This window comes from Haliotis rufescens, unplaced genomic scaffold (assembly GCF_023055435.1).
Source record: "Haliotis rufescens isolate VD_foot unplaced genomic scaffold, xgHalRufe1.0.p SCAF_7, whole genome shotgun sequence".
NCBI lineage: Eukaryota > Metazoa > Mollusca > Gastropoda > Lepetellida > Haliotidae > Haliotis > Haliotis rufescens.
The window spans coordinates 7,083,903-7,101,910 of NW_025964361.1; the positions used below are offsets into that span (position 1 = coordinate 7,083,903).

Below are 18,008 nucleotides of genomic sequence, written 5' to 3' on the forward strand. Positions count from 1 at the left end.
AGACCTATTAGCTGAAATATCTTGGAAATCTGTACCAACACGTGCTGCAGAATTGGGGCCGCATTAATCAATGCCTGTTCCTCAGGGTCTACTGGAATCACATCCGATCAGCAGAATGTGTGCAGACTCTCTGTTCAGCTGTCACATCAACCTGCTCACCGGCATATTGGCCTTGCTGCTATTGTGAACTGATAACATGGAAACTTATATCTGTATCTCGTAACCTCGCGACATGTCCTTGGGTAACTGTACCAGATTGTATGGTTACCCCTCAACTGAATAATGCACTGCTCCACAAAAACTACAAAGTGAACTAAAACTTGGACTTCACATTCAACAGACAGGTCGCACTGGGATAGTCGTATGAATAGATTCCCTTGTCAAACGACAATTTAAGGTAAGTGTTTGTGAGTGAGTGAGTGAGTGAGTGAGTGAGTGAGTGAGTGTATGTGTGTGTGTGTGTGTGTGTGTGTTTGTGTAAGTGGGTGAGTGCGTTGGGTTGAGTGCCGCTTTTAAAAGTATTCCAGTTATATCACGGCGTGTCAGCTTAATGTTGGTTGAAAGCCCGAAGTGATGTGATACAGGTCTAAGACGTTTACCACTTCGGTGAAACCCACGAGCACGGGTACGGTGCTGACAAACCTAGAAACATAATCAGGGCGAACCGGGATTCGAACCCACAATCAAAGGTTTCCGGCGTACCCAAGGGACGCAACTCTGCACAGCGAATCGCGGCGCCTGAGGGAGAGAACAACTATTTATCCCCTGATTATCTGATTATCATACACATCAGATACGTTTGTGCGTGTGTTTGCTTATGCGTCTGCGTGTGCGTTTGCGTGTGCGTGCCTGCGTGTTCGAACGTGCAATCTTAGGTGAGTGTTAGTGACTTCGCTGTACAGAGTTAGGCCACTTAGTTGTGCTTGGATCTGCATATTGTGTGTTTTCAAGCAACAGATTTGCTCTGATTTGCTTGGATCTGCTAATTGTGGGGTTTCAAGCAACAGATTTGCTCTTATGATCCTTTTGTTTTGTAAACACCATACCCGTGCTAGTGGCTTTCACAAAAGCCGCGAACGCCTCAAACTTGCATCACTTTGGGCTTTCCACCTACATAAAGCTAACACGCCCTGATTTAACCGAAATACTGTTTAGATCATAAACCCCAGCTAGCCCCACAAAACAATCCAACATCTTTACTGGAAAATGCTTTTTGTCAAAAGTAACACCATCAAGAAGAGACTTCTCAATCCTGCTGTGTTTTAAAAATGTGTACAGCGGCCAGACGCCAAGACATCAACTCGATCTTGTTTTCTGTTTAACAACTTTTGACAAAAATCAGCCTCGGACTCAATAAGAACGCTATTGTTTTCAACCCAAATCTCTCCTACTGTGGGTCACAATAGTCACTACGTCGTATGACCTTGAAATGACATGATATAACCTGTTATTATATTATCATAACACGTATAGATCGTTATCGCAGGCTGCATATTAGGGTCATATTCCACACCTACCACCTGAAGCCCATGGCTTCGACCTAATATCGCCCTGTACTTACTATCATGGCACAACGTGCATCATGCATGTTACTGTACACGTCCAACGTGTAGGGCACCGGTATCTGGACCCGATTACACGAGGACCACTGAGTCGGATTGTCAAGTGTACGTTCCACCTAGCACACAGAATAGCACACAGATAATAGGATGAAGCCAGGTGTACAGTAAAAATGTCAAATGGCACACAGGTCATGAAGCCACATATACAGTTATTATCCATACTATTTTTTATCCATCACCTGTTTACTTTGTATTTCCGTTGAAACCTCCAATCAATTAAATAACATCACAAACTGAACGACCGCCTCCGTGGTCTAGTGGAGTCGGTCGAGTGGAAAGTCCGGGGCTCGATCATCGGTTGCGTCACACCAAAAGACGTTAAAAGATGGTACTTGTTGTTACCCTATCTGGCGCGCGGCATTAAGGGGCTCTAGCGGTAGAGCGTCCGTCCGTAGAGTGGAAGGTCCGGGGTTCGATCCCCGGTCCTGTTTACATTTCATACACGCTAATGTTTCTGGCTTGACAACGTGTGCAACGCGTGTCCTAGCCTCATGGCATTCCGTCATATCATGAACCTGTCATTAAACTTAACATGCCCAGAAAGTAGCACTAATATGTTGTGGAAATGCAGGGACTAATATAAACACTTTGTGTTTATCATTGATGCCTAAAAACACATCACAAACTGAACGTCAGAAGTGATGCATTTGGCATTTATTACTTTCAAACTTTCGAGTCGAGAGAGACCGCCTCCGTGGTCTAGTGGTAGAGCGTCCGCCCGGAGAGCGGAAGGTCCGGGGATCAATCCCCGGCCGCGTCATACCAAAAAGACGTTCAAAGATGGTACTTGTTGTTACCCTGTCTCGCGCTCGGCATTAAGGGGCTAAAACAAGGACTGGTCGGCTCGCAGTTAATATACTGTGTCTGAGTGGGGTATTCATGTTAAACTGTATCTCAGTGGGCTAGCGCTATAAATCGGCATCAGTCCGGACTAGTACAAGCAGCCACATTAACACATACACACCTCACCTCGAGTCGAGAGAACTTCTATATAATTTCAATCTACATCCAGCTCTAATCAATGCAGATGATAGGCGACAAAATGCGCCGTTTTTCAAGAAGGAATTGTTTGAAAATTATAGTTGAATACTCTAATTTAATCACACGTTGATGTAAAACGTGTGCTTAAAGTACCATTAGTTAATGATAGTTTGATGGCCTGGCGTCACTAACTCATCAAACAATAAGACTTGAGTGAACCATTCGCGTTCAGCGTTCCCATTAGTGAATGAAGGCTTGATGTATCCGGGTCCAGACAAACAACGGCCAGCTTACATGTCATAGACGGCAACGACGTTTCTCGCTTGACAACGTAACGTGTGCAGCTCTTGGCATTCCGTCACCTCTCGCTTTTTTCTGTGACCTACAAGAAGACGAGTTGATCACGAAGGAGCCTCGTGGCTTTCTGATCTACACATTTTTTTAAAGGCAGGGAAGGTTCACACATGGAGTAACGTTCAATTGTCCATCCATGAGTTTTAAACGGCCTCCTTTCAATAACTTACTGAAGATAGACACGGTCACAACTGCAGGGACAGAGCGGACGTATGTATTCACAGGTGATTGATAAACGACAGACAGACAAACAGTATTAGATCACTGGCCCAAACTACAATCATACAAAAGTTTACCTGCATGAGCATATTATACTATTTAACTCTCAAAGAGATTGACTTACACAATGTGTACACACAATTACAATGTATTGACAATGATTTACCCCTAACGTCATGTGTTCCAATACAAGAAGGAAATTTGATACAGAATGGTTACTCGTTGGGGCAAATGGTGAAGGAATGTTTTCAGAGTTTCTCAGTTTGATGTTAGATTCTCCCCAAAGGTGTCAGACATAAAATTATTTAGATCAAAAGATTCCCATCAAATCAAAACTTCAATGATGATTTTTGTCCTTATATATATATATGATTTTACAAAACAACAGGACATAATATAGATGAGTTAAAGTTAATTTTCTCGATGAACAAAATTCAAACATATTACAAAGGAAATTGTCCTTATCTAAGTTTACAAACAAACAAAAATAAAATCAAAATGTAAAAATGGGCTTCATTAGCTTTGCACAATTTACAACATGTACAAAGAAACATAACTAAAAAAATTAAAACGTAAAGATGGGCTCCATTAGCTGTCCACACGACCCGCTTTGTGAGTATCTGATGTAGAAAACACAGTAATATATTCTTTAAATAGAAAAATACTTCATTTACTCCCTGAGCCAAGAGTAACCACTGTCCGCAATTTACTATAAGCCCCTGTTCCAAAGATACTTTCGTTTATTATGACACATCGTAAAAACATTGTCTTAAATATTATATGAATATATATAAGATATGAATACAACACCCCCAAAACATCATGCAAAACAAAACAAAACACAACTAACTTAAGTGAATGTAGGCGTGTAGTTGCTATGGAGGGTCACTACGGCTATGGTGGTCATATTGGACAACAACAACAACAACAACAACAACAACAACAACAACAACAACTCCATTATTTTGTAAATTCATAGCTATTTAGACACAACTTTTACATGTGCACAGCTATAAGATACGAAGTTAAGAAAGACTTTTTAGCCGAAATGTCTTGGAAATGTTTAAGAACCCATGCCTTAGAAATGGGGCCCAAATCGGTTCTGAGAATGCCTAGAATGCTTCAAAGTTCTTCAGGGTCTACTGGAATCACTACCCGATCAGCACAATGTGTGTGGACTCTCTGATAACCTGTCACAATAACCTGCTGACCGGCATGAAGGCCTTATTGTAATTGTGTACTGATAACATGGACACACATATCTACATCTCGTAACCTCATTTGTGAGTTACAAGCGACATGTCCTTGAGTAGCTACACCAGATTGTAACGTTACCCCTTAACTGAATAATGCACTGCTCCACAAAAAAACTACAACACGAACTACAATTTGGATTTCACATTCGACACACAGGTGGCACTGGAACTGGGACAGTTGTATGAATAGATTCCCTTATGAAACGACAATTTTAGGTAAGTGTGAGTGAATTTGTGAGAGAGAGACATTAGATATATATGTACGTGTGTGAACGTGTAATTGTAAGTACGTGTGGCTGACTTCGTTGTTGGGGCTCCTTAGTTGTGCTTGGATCTGCCAATTGAGGGGCTTCAAGCAACAGATTTGCTTTGATTTGCTTGGATCTGCTAATTGTGTTTTCAAACAACAGACTTGCTCTGATGATCCTTTTGTTTTGTAAACGCCATATCCGTGCTCGTGGCTTTCACCAAAGTCGCGAACGCTTCAAACTTGCATCACTTTGGGCTTTCCACCTACATTAAGCTGACACGTCCTGGGTTAACTGAATACTGTTTAGATCATAAAACCTAGCTAGCTTCACATTACTATCCGACATCTTGATAGAAAATGCTTTTTTGTCAAAAGTTACACGATCGAGTAGAAATTTCTCAATCCTGCTGTGTTTTAAAAATGTGTACAAGGACCAGACGCCAAGACATCAACTCGATCTTGTTTTCTGTTAAATAACTTTTGACAAAAATCAGCCTCGGACTCAATAAGAACGCTGTTGTTTTAAACCATAATCACTCCTACTGTGGGTCACAACGGTCACTGCGTCGTATGACCTTGAAATGACATGATATAACCTATTATTATATTATCATAACACGTATCGATCGTTATCGCAGACTGAATATTAGGGTCATATTCCACACTTACCACCTGGAGCCCATGCCTTCGACGTCATATTGCCCTGTATCGTGCATGTTACTGTACAAGTCCCATGTGTAGGGCACCGGTATCTGGACCCGATTACACGAGGACACTGAGTCAATTTGTCAAGTGCGCGTTCCACCTAGCACACAGAATAGCGCACAGATAATAGGATGAAGCCAGGTGAGGTGAAATGGGGTTTAACGTCGCGTCCAAGATTATTGCGCTTATAGAGCGACGTGCATGCACGTGTATGTGTGTGTGTGTGTGTGTGTGGCTGTTTGTATTAGTCCGGACTGATGCCGATTTATAGTGCTAGCACACTGAGATATTATGCTGCAGTTTAACATGGATACCCCACTCAGACACAGTATACTGACTCCGAGCCGACCAGTCCTTGTTTTAGCCCCTTTAAAAATAAATTAATGCCGAGCGCCAGACAGGGTAACAACAAGTACCGTCTTTAGGTTTGACGCGGCCGGGGATCGAACCCCGGACCTTCAGCTCTCAGGGCGGACGCTCTTCCACTAGACCACGGAGGCGCTCCATAATAGGAAGAAGCCAGTGTACAATAAAAGTAACAAATGGTACACATGTAATGAAACCAGATATACAGCTGATATCCATACTATTGGTTATCCATTACTTGTTTACTTTGTGTTTTTTGCGTTAAAACCTCCAATCAAGTTAGGGGCGGTCGGGTAGCCTAGTGGTTAAAGCGTTCGCTCGTCACGCCGAAGACCCGGGTTCGATTCCCGACATGGGTACATTGTGAGAAGCCCATTTCTGGTGTCCCCCGCCGTGATATTGCTGGAATATTGCTAAAAGCGTCGTAAACCATACTCACTCACTCACTCACTCCAATCAAGTTAAGTACACAAACTGAAAGTCAGAAGTGATGCACTTGGTATTATTACTTATTGGACCTTTGAGGTAAGAGGACGGTTATTTCCTTGTACATCCAGCTAACTCAATGCAGATGAGGTGAAACAAAAAAGTCGTTTGCTAACACATTATAGTGAAATACCCTAAGGAAATGATACGTTGATAAAAAATCGTATAATGAAAGTTCCATTAGTTAATGATAGTTAAATGAAACAATAAGATCAACCATTAGGGTGTTCGTTATAACCGTAGTTAACTGTATTTCCATCTACATCTAGAACTGAATGCAGAGGACAGCAAACAAAATATGACAAGGATTTGTCGGAAAATGTTGGGAAATACCCTAATGTAATGACACGTTGATGGAAATCGTATACTGAAAGTACCGTTAGTTAAAAATAGTTTAATACCGAAATTGTAAACCAATTTTAATGCCGCCATTAACTGATGAAACATTAACGATGTAATGAACCATTGGGGTTTTATGATCAATTAGTTAATGAGGGCTTGAAACAACCGGGTCCAGACAGAAGTAAAAACAGGGCTATGTTTCTCGCTTGCAACGTGTGTCGCGTGTGCTACTTGTGCCTTGTGTCATTAATCTTAACATTTCCAGAAATATGCACTTATATGTTGATGAAATACAGGCCAACAACACGTTTGTACATCATAAACTGAACGTCATATGTGATGCATTTGGCATTTGGTACTTTCAAACTTTCGAGTCGAGAGAAAAGCTATTTCAATCTACAACCAGCTCAACTCAATGCAGATGATAGCAAAGAAAACGTGCCGTTTTCTAAGAAGGAATTGTTTGAAAATTATAGCGGAATACTCTAATTTCACACCTTGATATAAACCTTATCCTTAAAGTACCATTGGTTTATGATAGTTTAATGACCTGTCGCCATTAACTAATAATACATTTGAATTAATCATTAATGTTCAGTGTTCCAATTTGTTAATGGAGGTTTGATGTATCCGGGTCCCGACAAAAAAAATCGGCCAGCTTATATGTCATTGAGGGCAACGGCGTTTTTCGCTTGACATCGTAAGTAACGTGTGCAGCTCGTGGCATTCCGTCACCTCTCGCCTTTTTCCGTAACCTTCAAGAAGGGGAGTTGATCACGAAGGAGCCTCGTGGCTTTCTGCCCTACACATGTGTACACACAATGACAATGTATTGACAATGAAATACCCCCAGCGTCATGTGTTCAAATACAAGAAGGAAATTTGATACAGAAGTGTTACTCGTTGGGGCAAATGGTGAAGGAATGTTTTCAGAGTTTCTCAGGTTGATTTAATGTCAACGGGACCTGAACAACATCTGTTACGATGACGTCAGAAGATCAAAATGGAGTAGGGGGTCACACGACAAAGTCACAAAGTCAATAACGGGTATGACCACCCTGTGCGTGAATCCCAGCAGTGCATCGGCGACGCATGGAGTCCACCAAATGGGCATGGAAGGCCTGGGGTATGGCCTGCCATATCCTCCTCAAATCCTGTGCCAAGTCACGGACGTTATCTGGAGGATGTGGAAGACGACGCAGACGGCGCTCCATTTCATCCCACACATGCTCTATTGGGGAGAGATCTGGAGAATTTGCAGGCCATGGCAGTAACATGACATTGTTATGGTGAAGGAAATCCATTGCGACCCTAGCCGTGTGAGGACGAGCGTTGTCCTGTTGAAATGTCAATCCCGGGCCATGACGTTGCAGGAAAGGAATGACCACAGGCCTCAGAATCTTATCTCTGTGGCCATCACCGGTGAGATTGCCCTGAACAACCACCAAAGGGGTTCGGTGCCGTGCTGTTATCCCACCCCAAATCATCACAGAGCCACCTCCAAAACGATTCCTCTCCACAATACAGTTGCGTGCATAACGTTCTCCCAAACGCCGGTAGACACGTTGGCGCCCGTCACAATGGGAAATGTTGAACCTCGATTCATCTGTAAAGACAACATTTCTCCACCATATTCGAGGTTGGCGTACATGATTTCGACACCATCTTAGACGGTTGACTCGATGACGGTGTGTCAGGATGGGACGTATGGCAGGGCGTCGTGGTCGAATTCCGTACTGACGTAAACGATTCCTGACAGTGTTGGGATGGATACGGCGCAGTCCAGAAATCCAACTGTCCTGTCTTGGCGTCGTTACTCGGGGACGTCCTGAACGTAGGTGGTCGGCAACGTCATTTATGTTCTGATAACGCCTCACCAATGCCGATATCGTGTTACGATGGCATTGGAAATGTGTTGCCACCTGTTGTTGCCGCATTCCCGCTCGGATCATTCAAATGGCTTCATGACGCTGTGCAGCTGTCAATCTTGGCATGATTTGCTTGTGATATGCTTGTGTCTGCGCCTGAGAAGTTTTGAATTTTTGAATGACCACAGATCATGCTTTCCAAAGTGACAGCGAATTTTGAGTTGCACATGCTGTGTACAGCTGCACAGGATGCACGTGCAGTAACACATTGTACGTCCATAGGCCCCCATCAATGACGTCATATCGCATGGCACGTGCATGAGCGTTTGAATGTCTCCAATAATTGCTGTGTTCAGACCTATATTTCATATGTGGACGTGTGCCCTTATATCTATATTTTCTCCATGCACAGTTTCTTTATGTGGCGAGTATAGTAGGACACCAGAGCAACATCATCCGCGAACAACAATAACATAATATCTACAATGTCTTGTATCACAAACACACCGTGATGACATTCTTTGTAAACTTTGAATGAATAAGAATGGGCTTATGACGCAATCTTGACGAACGCCACTGGAAGTAGTAAAACAAGGAGTTATACCCGAGTCAGTTTTAATACATGCTTTGACTTAGGAATACATATTCTTAAGAACTATTGACAGTTTTCCACGACATCCTTTAGTGATCAATAGGCTCATCAGTTTATTTTACTATCCACGTAATCAAAAGCTTTGCGGAAATCAACAAATGCGCAATAAAGACGACCTCTAGGTTCACATAAATATTTCAAGCAAAGTGACTGTAGATGAATATATTGTCAACTGTAGAATATTAGAATGTTTTCAGAGTTTCTCAGATTGATTTAAGATTTTCCCCAAAGGTGTCAGACATAAAATTATTTAGATAACAGGCAGACAGCCAGTTTATTAAGAATGTAAGCCCATGTGGCCCATGGTGCAGTTTCAGTTTTAAAAGAATACATAAAAATCTACGTGATTTTGAACAAAGCATACTGTATCTTTACCTGAGTCTAATACATATTTTCAATACATTGCTAAAAATTTGAAAACATCTTCTTTGGTCGAATTCAACAAATTGGTCATTAATTGATTGTCTTTGTGTGTAATATCTAAACTAGAAACTTTAATATCAACGTTTTATATTTTTCAAATACAAATAGAACATGAAACTCGTCTTCAGTCTCCTGATTGGTACAGTTAGTTCATATACAATTCACAAAATCACTATCCTTGGTTCAACGACATTTATTGACATGGAAACTATGGAGTGGTATTCTAAATTTACAAAGAGCTCACAATAGATATTTATCTTGTTATATACTGACAAATGTTTCTGGTTGTATTAATGATTTGATATCTAATACTTGAGAAAGTGCATAGAGGAACGTGTTGGCGCCAGTTTTGCTGAAATATATAATATGATAATATTTGTTTACATGTATTTAAGAATAGCTTTTCATAACCTGTGTCTTGTGAGATCCATACAAAGGAAAGTACAGTATTAAATAACATGCTTCAGACACCCAATTCAATTTCTCATATCATCTAATTGCTTAAGCATTTTGTAACATTGAAATGGGTACCTAAGAGCTTCCACTTTTAATAATTTTATCCAATATTTAACAACACACAGCTGAACAATTATACTACAGCACCAAGTAGTGCCTTATGTGAAACATATTTACCAATGCATAAAAATTGCTTAAAATACAAAGTGTGAACTTTTTCAATGGATTCAAAATGTGTAATGCCCCGTATATAACAGATGGATATAAGTTTACCATCAAATATCGAATTTGCTGTGGAAAATGAGATATATTTGTTTTCCTTGAATAATTTATAAACAGAAAACATTGACTTAGATGCCTGAAGCGCTACGGTCTTACAAACCTTGGACCAATTTAGTCTTGAGGACATTAATAGTCTTAAATACTTATAATAACTAGCAATTTGTAAATGTTTATCACCATACACCGTATATCCTATTTTCATGCTTCAATACAATTCCACCATTTCTAAAAACAATAACATTGGTTTTCCCAAGGTTTACTTTAAACCCCACTTAATACAAAAGGACTGCAATACATTCAGCTGTTTCTGCGGGCCTACCACATAGTAGGACACCAGAGCAACATCATCCGCGAACAACAATAACATAATATCTATAATGCCTTGTGTCACAAACACACCGTGATGACATTCTTTGTAAATTTTGAATGAATAAGAATGGGCTTATGACGCAATCTTGACGAACACCACTGGAAGTAGTAAAACAAGGAGTTATACCCGAGTCAGTTTTGATACATGCTTTGAATGAGGAATACATATTCTTAAGAACTATTGACAGTTTTCCACGACATCCTTTAGTGATCAATAGGCACATCAGTTTATTTTTCTATCCACGTAATCAAAAGCTTTGCGGAAATCAACAAAGGCGAAATAAAGACGACCTCTAGGTTCACATAAATATTTCAAGCAAAGCGACTGTAGAAGAAATATATTGTCAACTGTAGAATACTCAGAGCGAAACCCTGCTTGAGCTTCAGATATCATATCATTTACTTCAAGCCAAATTCTAAGTCGTTTGTCAACAATAAATGCAAATAGTTTTCCCACGACATTCAAAACAGATATACCTCTGCAATTGTTTGTTTGACTGACATTTCCTGATTTGTATAAAGACATTTTCGTTCCAATATTCCATGCATCGGGGAAAATACCCTTATCAAGGATTTTATTTAATAAAACCAACAAATATGGTATTAGAAAATCTCCTGATGTTTTGGAGAATTCTGACGGGACTCCATCAACGCCTGATGCCTTACCATTTTCAATGCTTTTTACTGCTTCTCTCACTTCTTGTTCCGTCATCTCACGAGATAACAATTCTTCCGTGAATGGAAGTTCAGTACATTTATCACACATATGAGTATCTAAAAATCAGATATTGATAGATCAAATTCTGTTTTTGCCGTTGGATTAAATACATTCTGAAAATAGGAAAGACATACAAGAGTAGTTATAGAACTGTCTGGTGATTTTTTACGTAACGACTTCTTAAGTATTTTCCAAAACATTTCAAATCTCCATAATGCGCTGCTAGCTAAATTTCTGCACTCAATTTAATGTCATACAGTTTTTTCTTACGTTCACAAATTTTTCAAATTCTGATCTTGCACTTACATATTTGTGTAAGTTCAAATCACACTCGTGATTTCTGAAGTTGTTAAGACATAAATACTTATGATTACTTAGATTTCATATTCTTACACTCACTGTCAAACCAGCCTGGCTGAGATGCATGGTGAAACAGCACCAGCACTTGTAGCACAACATATCACAATGTCAGTGAGCTTCGTAACTGCTGTGTTAAGGTTATCCTTCAAAATGATTGAAAACTCCATTTAATGTATTACCGTGATAGAGGTGGTAGGAAACAACTTGCTCAGGAGGATTGAGTGAGTTGGGTTTAACGTCGCTTTTAACAGTATTCCAGTTATATCGCGGCGTGTCAGCTTAACGTGGGAGGAAAGCCCGAAGTGATGCAGGTCTCAGACGTTTACTACTTCGGGTATGGTGCTGACATACCTAGAAACAAAATCGAGGCGAACCGGGATTCGAACCCACAATCATAAGTTTCTGGCGTGCCCAAGGGACGCAACTCTGCACAGCGAATCGCGGTGCCTTAGACGACTGGGCCACCCGTGCCCCCTGCTCAGGAGTAAGTCTATATTTTGGTACAGGGGTTAACGAGGCAGATGCAGTGTTGACAATATTATTTTGTTGAAAAAAGAAATACATCCTTATAACACAACGAACTTAAGTGAATGTAGGCGTGTAATAACCGTGCTCGTGGGTTTCACCGAAGTGGTAAACGTCTGAGACCTGCATTACTTCGGGCTTTCCTCCCACATTAAGCTGACACGCCGCGATATAACTGGAATACTGTTAAAAGCGGCGTTAAACGCAACTCACTCACTCATTCTTTTGTGGATACAGTAGATGTTCCGCTTTGGTTGTGCAAAGGGCCAACAATACTTCTTCCAAAGAAAGGTGATTTGACTGACCCTGAAAACTTCCGCCCTATTACTTGTTTGAACACACAGTTCAAAATATTTCCAGAGGGTCTTGCAGATCTTGTGTCATTGACAGCGCTTCCAACATCTTCCCGATGCAAGTGTGTTAACTGACTATAAAAGTCTAGTTTCCACCCTTGCCGAACTAGGCCGGTATTATGGAGTTACAATTTAGCTGGACTAACGAGTCTTTGCATAGTCCAATCAAAATCGCGCAACGAAATCGAAATCCGGTTCGTAAACTGCCATACAGATTTCGGTCGAAGGATTTGCAAAGCATGTGCACCGCGAACTCATTGTCAACAAATATTTTCAAAATCTTTTCATGTTTCTAATCAAGGTGCTCACGTGAATTGATGCATATCGCAACGTAGATATAGATCTTGATTATCGAGCAGATCGTCCTGACTTGGCGCCGCCATTTTGTTTGAAGCAAATGCAAGTGATACGAGAGGTGGAATCTGATTGGTCCATAGGAGAGGCTTAGAAGGGACATAACTGGTAATAGCCATTGGTCGCCACGATCGAGCCCAGGAATTCCAGGCTAGTTCGGCAAGGGTGGAAACTGGACTTTCAAAGTCAGTTAACTCTCTTGCCTCGGGAAGATGGCTTCCAATGACATTTTTTACATGGAGCAGAAAGGAGCCAGAAAGGGATCTTAGGATTGTAATGATCCATTGCTGGTTAAAAAAAAAGATCATTGAAGAGGCTAAAACTCACCATCATAACCCCTCAGTGTGCTGGATAGAATACAGAAAAGCTTATGATTCTGTATCTCACAAATGGATTTTGAAGTCACTGAAATGTATTGACCTCCCCGAGCGGCTACTTGTTTTACTCAAGTCTTTAATGAATTGCTGGTCAACTCAACTTGAGATGTATTTGCAGGGGTAGGTGTTGACTTCGGAACCAATTTCTATTAGATGAAGAATATTTCAGGGCGATTCTTTTTGTCCTTTGCTTTTCTGTTTGTCCCTGAATTCTTTAAGCTTTCTGCTTAGCACAGAGGACGGACCTGAACCTACCTAGTACAGATCTCAACACCTCTTACTAACCTCCTTTACATGGATGACCTTGAACTCCCGGCCAAACAAAATCCACACTAAAACAGAGATTCTCATTGTCGAGTCCTTTTCTAAGGATGTTGGCATGTCCTTTAGACTCGACAGTCTGAAACTTGACAAGGTTCATTTAGAAGAGAGAGGATCAGTTGGGGGAGGCTGACTGACTTGGTTAATGTCATTGTATCCAAATTGTTTCGATCGAGGCTCATGATATCAACCACTGGTTTTTCTGGTCCAGACTCGAGTCAAGTTTCTACCTTTGTTATCTTATTACTTTGTTGTTCTACAGGTACATAGTGTTCTCTGCTTCATAGCATTTATTCACCTAAATATACTTCGAAACGTTGTTCCTCATAATAAAGAAGTTGACATCCATAATTTCTCCGCTCAGTGAGCATTTGACGTAGGAAATAGAGAACTATATGCGTAAAGACATTCTTAGCATTAAACTCCCTGGGCCAAGTGTAACTACTATAAGTCCCTGGTCCAAAGGCACTTTCGTTTATCATGGCCCAGCTTAAATTTTTTTTTATCTTCAATAGAATATTTACATATGCATGATATAAATACAAAAAAACAAAACGCACAATGAATTTTGACAGGCTGCTATCTGTTCACCAGTTGGAATATAGGCGTGTAGTTCGCAAGGAGGCTCAGACTGTCTTCGCCTGTTGTGGACATATTGGAACTACAACACATTCAGAGGTATTTTTACATTACTTTTACATATGCACAGCTAGAGGATACTAATTAAGACTTATTAGCTGAAATATCTTGGGGGGGGGGGGGGGGGGGTGCTGTCGGGTAGCCTAGTGGTTAAAGCGTTCGCTCGTCACGCCGAAGACCCGGGTTCGATTACCGACATGGGTACAATGTGTGAAGCCCATTTCTGGTGTCCTCCGCCGTGATATTGCTGGAATATTGCTAAAAGCGGCGTAAAACCAAACTCACTCACTCACTCACTCAGTGAAATATCTTGGAAATCTGTACCAACGCATGCTGCAGAATTGGGGCCGCATTAATCAATGCCTGTTCCTCAGGGTCTGCTGGAATCACATCCGATCAGCAGAATGTATGCAGACTCTCTGTTCAGCTGTCACATAAACCTGCTCACCGGCATATTGGCCTTGCTGCTATTGTGTACTGATAACATGGACACTCATATCTGTATCTCGTAACCTCATTTGTCATTTACACGCGACATGTCCATGTGTAACTATACCAAATCGGGTGGTTACCCCTCAACTGAATAATGCACTGCTCCACAAAAACTACAAATTGAACTATTACTTGGATTTCACATTCAACAGACAGGTCGCACTGGGATAGTCGTATGAATAGATTCCCTTGTCAAACGACAATTTTAGGTAAGTGTTTGTGAGTGAGTGAGTGAGTGAGTGAGTGTGTGTGTGTGTGTGTGTGTGTGTGTGTGTGTGTGTGTGTGTGTGTGTGTGTGTGTGTGTGTGTGCGAGGGTGTGAGTCAGTGAGTCTGTGAGTCAGTGAGTGAGTGCGTTGGGTTTAGCGCCGCTTTTAAAAGTATTCCAGTTATATCACGGCGTGTCAGCTGAATATTGATTGAAAGCCCGAAGTGATGTGATGCAGGTCAAAGACGTTTACCACTTCGGTGAAACCCACGAGCACGGATATGGTGCTGACAAACCTCGAAACATAATCAGGGAGAACCGGGATTCGAGTCCACAATCATAGGTGTCCGGTGTACCCAAGGGACGCAACTCTACACAGCGAATCGCGGCGCCTTGGACGACTGGGCCACGACTGAGGGAGAGAACAACTGTTTATCTCCTGATTATCTGATTATCATACACATTAGATATGTTTGTGCGTGTGTTTGCTTATGCGTCTGCGTGTGTGTTTGCGTGTGCGTGACTGCGTGTGCGAACGTGCAATCTCAGGTGAGTGTGAGTGACTTCGCTGTACAGAGTTAGGCCCCTTAGTTGTGCTTTGATCTGCTAATAGTGTGGTTTCAAGCAACAGATTTGCTCTGATTTGCTTGAATCTGCTAATCGTGTGGTTTCAAGCAACAGATTTGCCCTGATTTGCTTGGATCTGCTAATTGTTGGGTTTCAAGCAACAGATTTGCTCTGATTTGCTTGGATCTGCTAATTGTGGGGTTTCAAGCAACATATTTGCTCTGATTTGCTTGGATCTGCTAATTGTGGGGTTTCAAGCAATAGATTTTGCTTTTATGATCCTTTTGTTTTGTTAACACCATACCCGTGCTCGTGGTTTTCACCAAAGCCGCGAACGCCTCAAACTTGCATAACTTTGCGCTTTCCACCTACATAAAGCTAACACGCTCTGATTTAACCGAAATACTGTTTCGATCATAAACCCCAGCTAGCTCCACAAAACAATCCGACATCTTTACTGTAAAATGCTTTTTGTCAAAAGTTACACCATCAAGAAGAGACTTCTCAATCCTGCTGTGTTTTAAAAATGTGTACAGGGACCAGACGCCAAAACATCGACTCGATCTTGTTTTCTGTTTGACAACTTTTAAAAAAAATCAGCCTCGGCCTCAATAAGAAGGCTGTCGTTTTAAATTCAAATCTCTCCTACTGTGGGTCACAATAGTCACTGTGTCGTATGACCTTGAAATGACATGACATAACTATTATTATATTATCATAACACGTATAGATCGTTATCGCAGGCTGCATATTAGGGTCATATTCCACACCTACCACCTGAAACCCATGCCTTCGACCCCATTTTGCCCTGTACTTACTACCATGGCACAACGTGCATCATGCATGTTACTGTGCACGTCCCACGTGTAGGGCACCGGTATCTGTACCCGATTACACGAGGACACTGAGTGGGATTGTCAAGTGTACGTTCCACCTAGCACACATATAATAGGATTAAGCCAGGTGTACAGTAAAAATGGCACACACGTAAAGCAAACAAGATATACACCTGATATCCATACTATTTTTTGTCCATTGCCTGTTTACTTTGTATTTGCGTTGAAAACTCCAATCAAGTAAACAACATCACAAACTGAACGACCGCCTCCGTGGTCTAGTGGAGTCGGTTGATTTGAAAGTCCGGGGCTCGATCATCGGTCGCGTCACACCAAAAGACGTTAAAAGATGGTACTTGTTGTTACCCTATCTGGCCCTATTAAGGGGCTCTAGCGGTAGAACGTCCGTCCGTAGAGTGGAAGGTCCGGGGTTCGATCCCCGGTCCAGTTTACATTTCATACACTGCAATGTTTCTGGCTTGACAACGCGTGCAACGCGTGCCATAGCCTCATGGCACTCCGTCATATCACATCTTCCCTAGGCAAATGAGTTAACTGACTATAAAAGTCCAGTTTCCACCCTTGCCGATCTGGGCTGGTATTATGGAATTACATTTTGGTTGTGCTAACGAGTCTATGCAAAGTCCAATCGAAATCGCGCAACGAAATCGAAATCGGTTCGTAAACTGTCGTGCTGATTTCGATCGATTGCAGGATTTGCAAAGCATGTGCACCGCCAACTCGTTGTTAACAGATATTTTCAAAATCTTTTCATGATTTTAATCAAGGTCTTCACGTAATCTGATGCACTTTGTGATGTAAGACCCGTTTTAACACAATATAGATCTTGATTATTGATCAGATTGTATTGACTGGGCGCCGCCATGCAGTTTGAATCAAATGCAAGTGATGCGAGAGGTGGAATCTGATTGGTCAAGTGGAGAGGTTTAGAAGGGACATAACTCGTAATAACCACTGGTGGCGCTCCGATCTAGCCCAGGAATTCCAGCCTAGTTCGGCAAGGGTGAAAAACTGGACTTTTAAAGTCAGTTAACTCTCTTACCTCGGGAAGATGTCATAATATCATGAACCTGTCTTTAAACTTAACATGTCCAGAAATTAGCACTAATATGTTGTCGAAATGCAGGGTCCAATATAAATCCTTTGTGTTTATCATTGATACCTAAAAACCCATCACAAACTGAACGTCAGAAGTGATGCATTTGGAATTTATTACTTTCAAACTTTCGAGTCGAGAGAACTTCTATATAATTTCAATCTACATCCAGCTCTAATCAATGCAGATGCTAGGCGACAAAATGCGCCGTTTTTTAAGAAGGAATTGTTTGAAAATCATAGTTGAATACTCTAATTTTATCACACGTTGATGTAAAACGTGTGCTTAAAGTACCATTAGTTAATGATAGTTTGATGGCCTGGCGTCATTAACTCATCAAACAATAAGACTTCAGTGAACCATTAGTGTTCAGCGTTCCCATTAGTTAATGAAGGCTTGATGTATCCGGGTCCAGACAAAAAACGGCCAGCTTACATGTCATAGACGGCAACGACGTTTCTCGCTTGACAACTTAACGTGTGCAGCTCTTGGCATTCCGCCACCTGTCGCTT

At 41.4% G+C, this 18,008-nt stretch overlaps 1 protein-coding gene across 4 annotated transcripts in view; it reads left to right on the forward strand.

The window, feature by feature from the left end:
- Positions 1-284: 284 nt before the first annotated feature.
- Positions 285-18,008, forward strand: part of LOC124144495 (transmembrane protein 144-like) — a 49,335-nt gene continuing 31,611 nt past the window's right edge. Inside the window, exon 1 of one of the 4 annotated variants that reach the window (XM_048387798.1) lies at positions 285-397. The gene's annotated coding sequence lies outside the window, so the exon portion shown is untranslated. Of the gene's footprint in view, positions 398-4,530; positions 4,649-14,295; positions 14,318-14,823; positions 14,980-18,008 lie in introns of those variants that run through there. The other 3 variants (XM_046513922.2, XM_048387799.1, XM_046513921.2) reach the window with 3 other exon arrangements.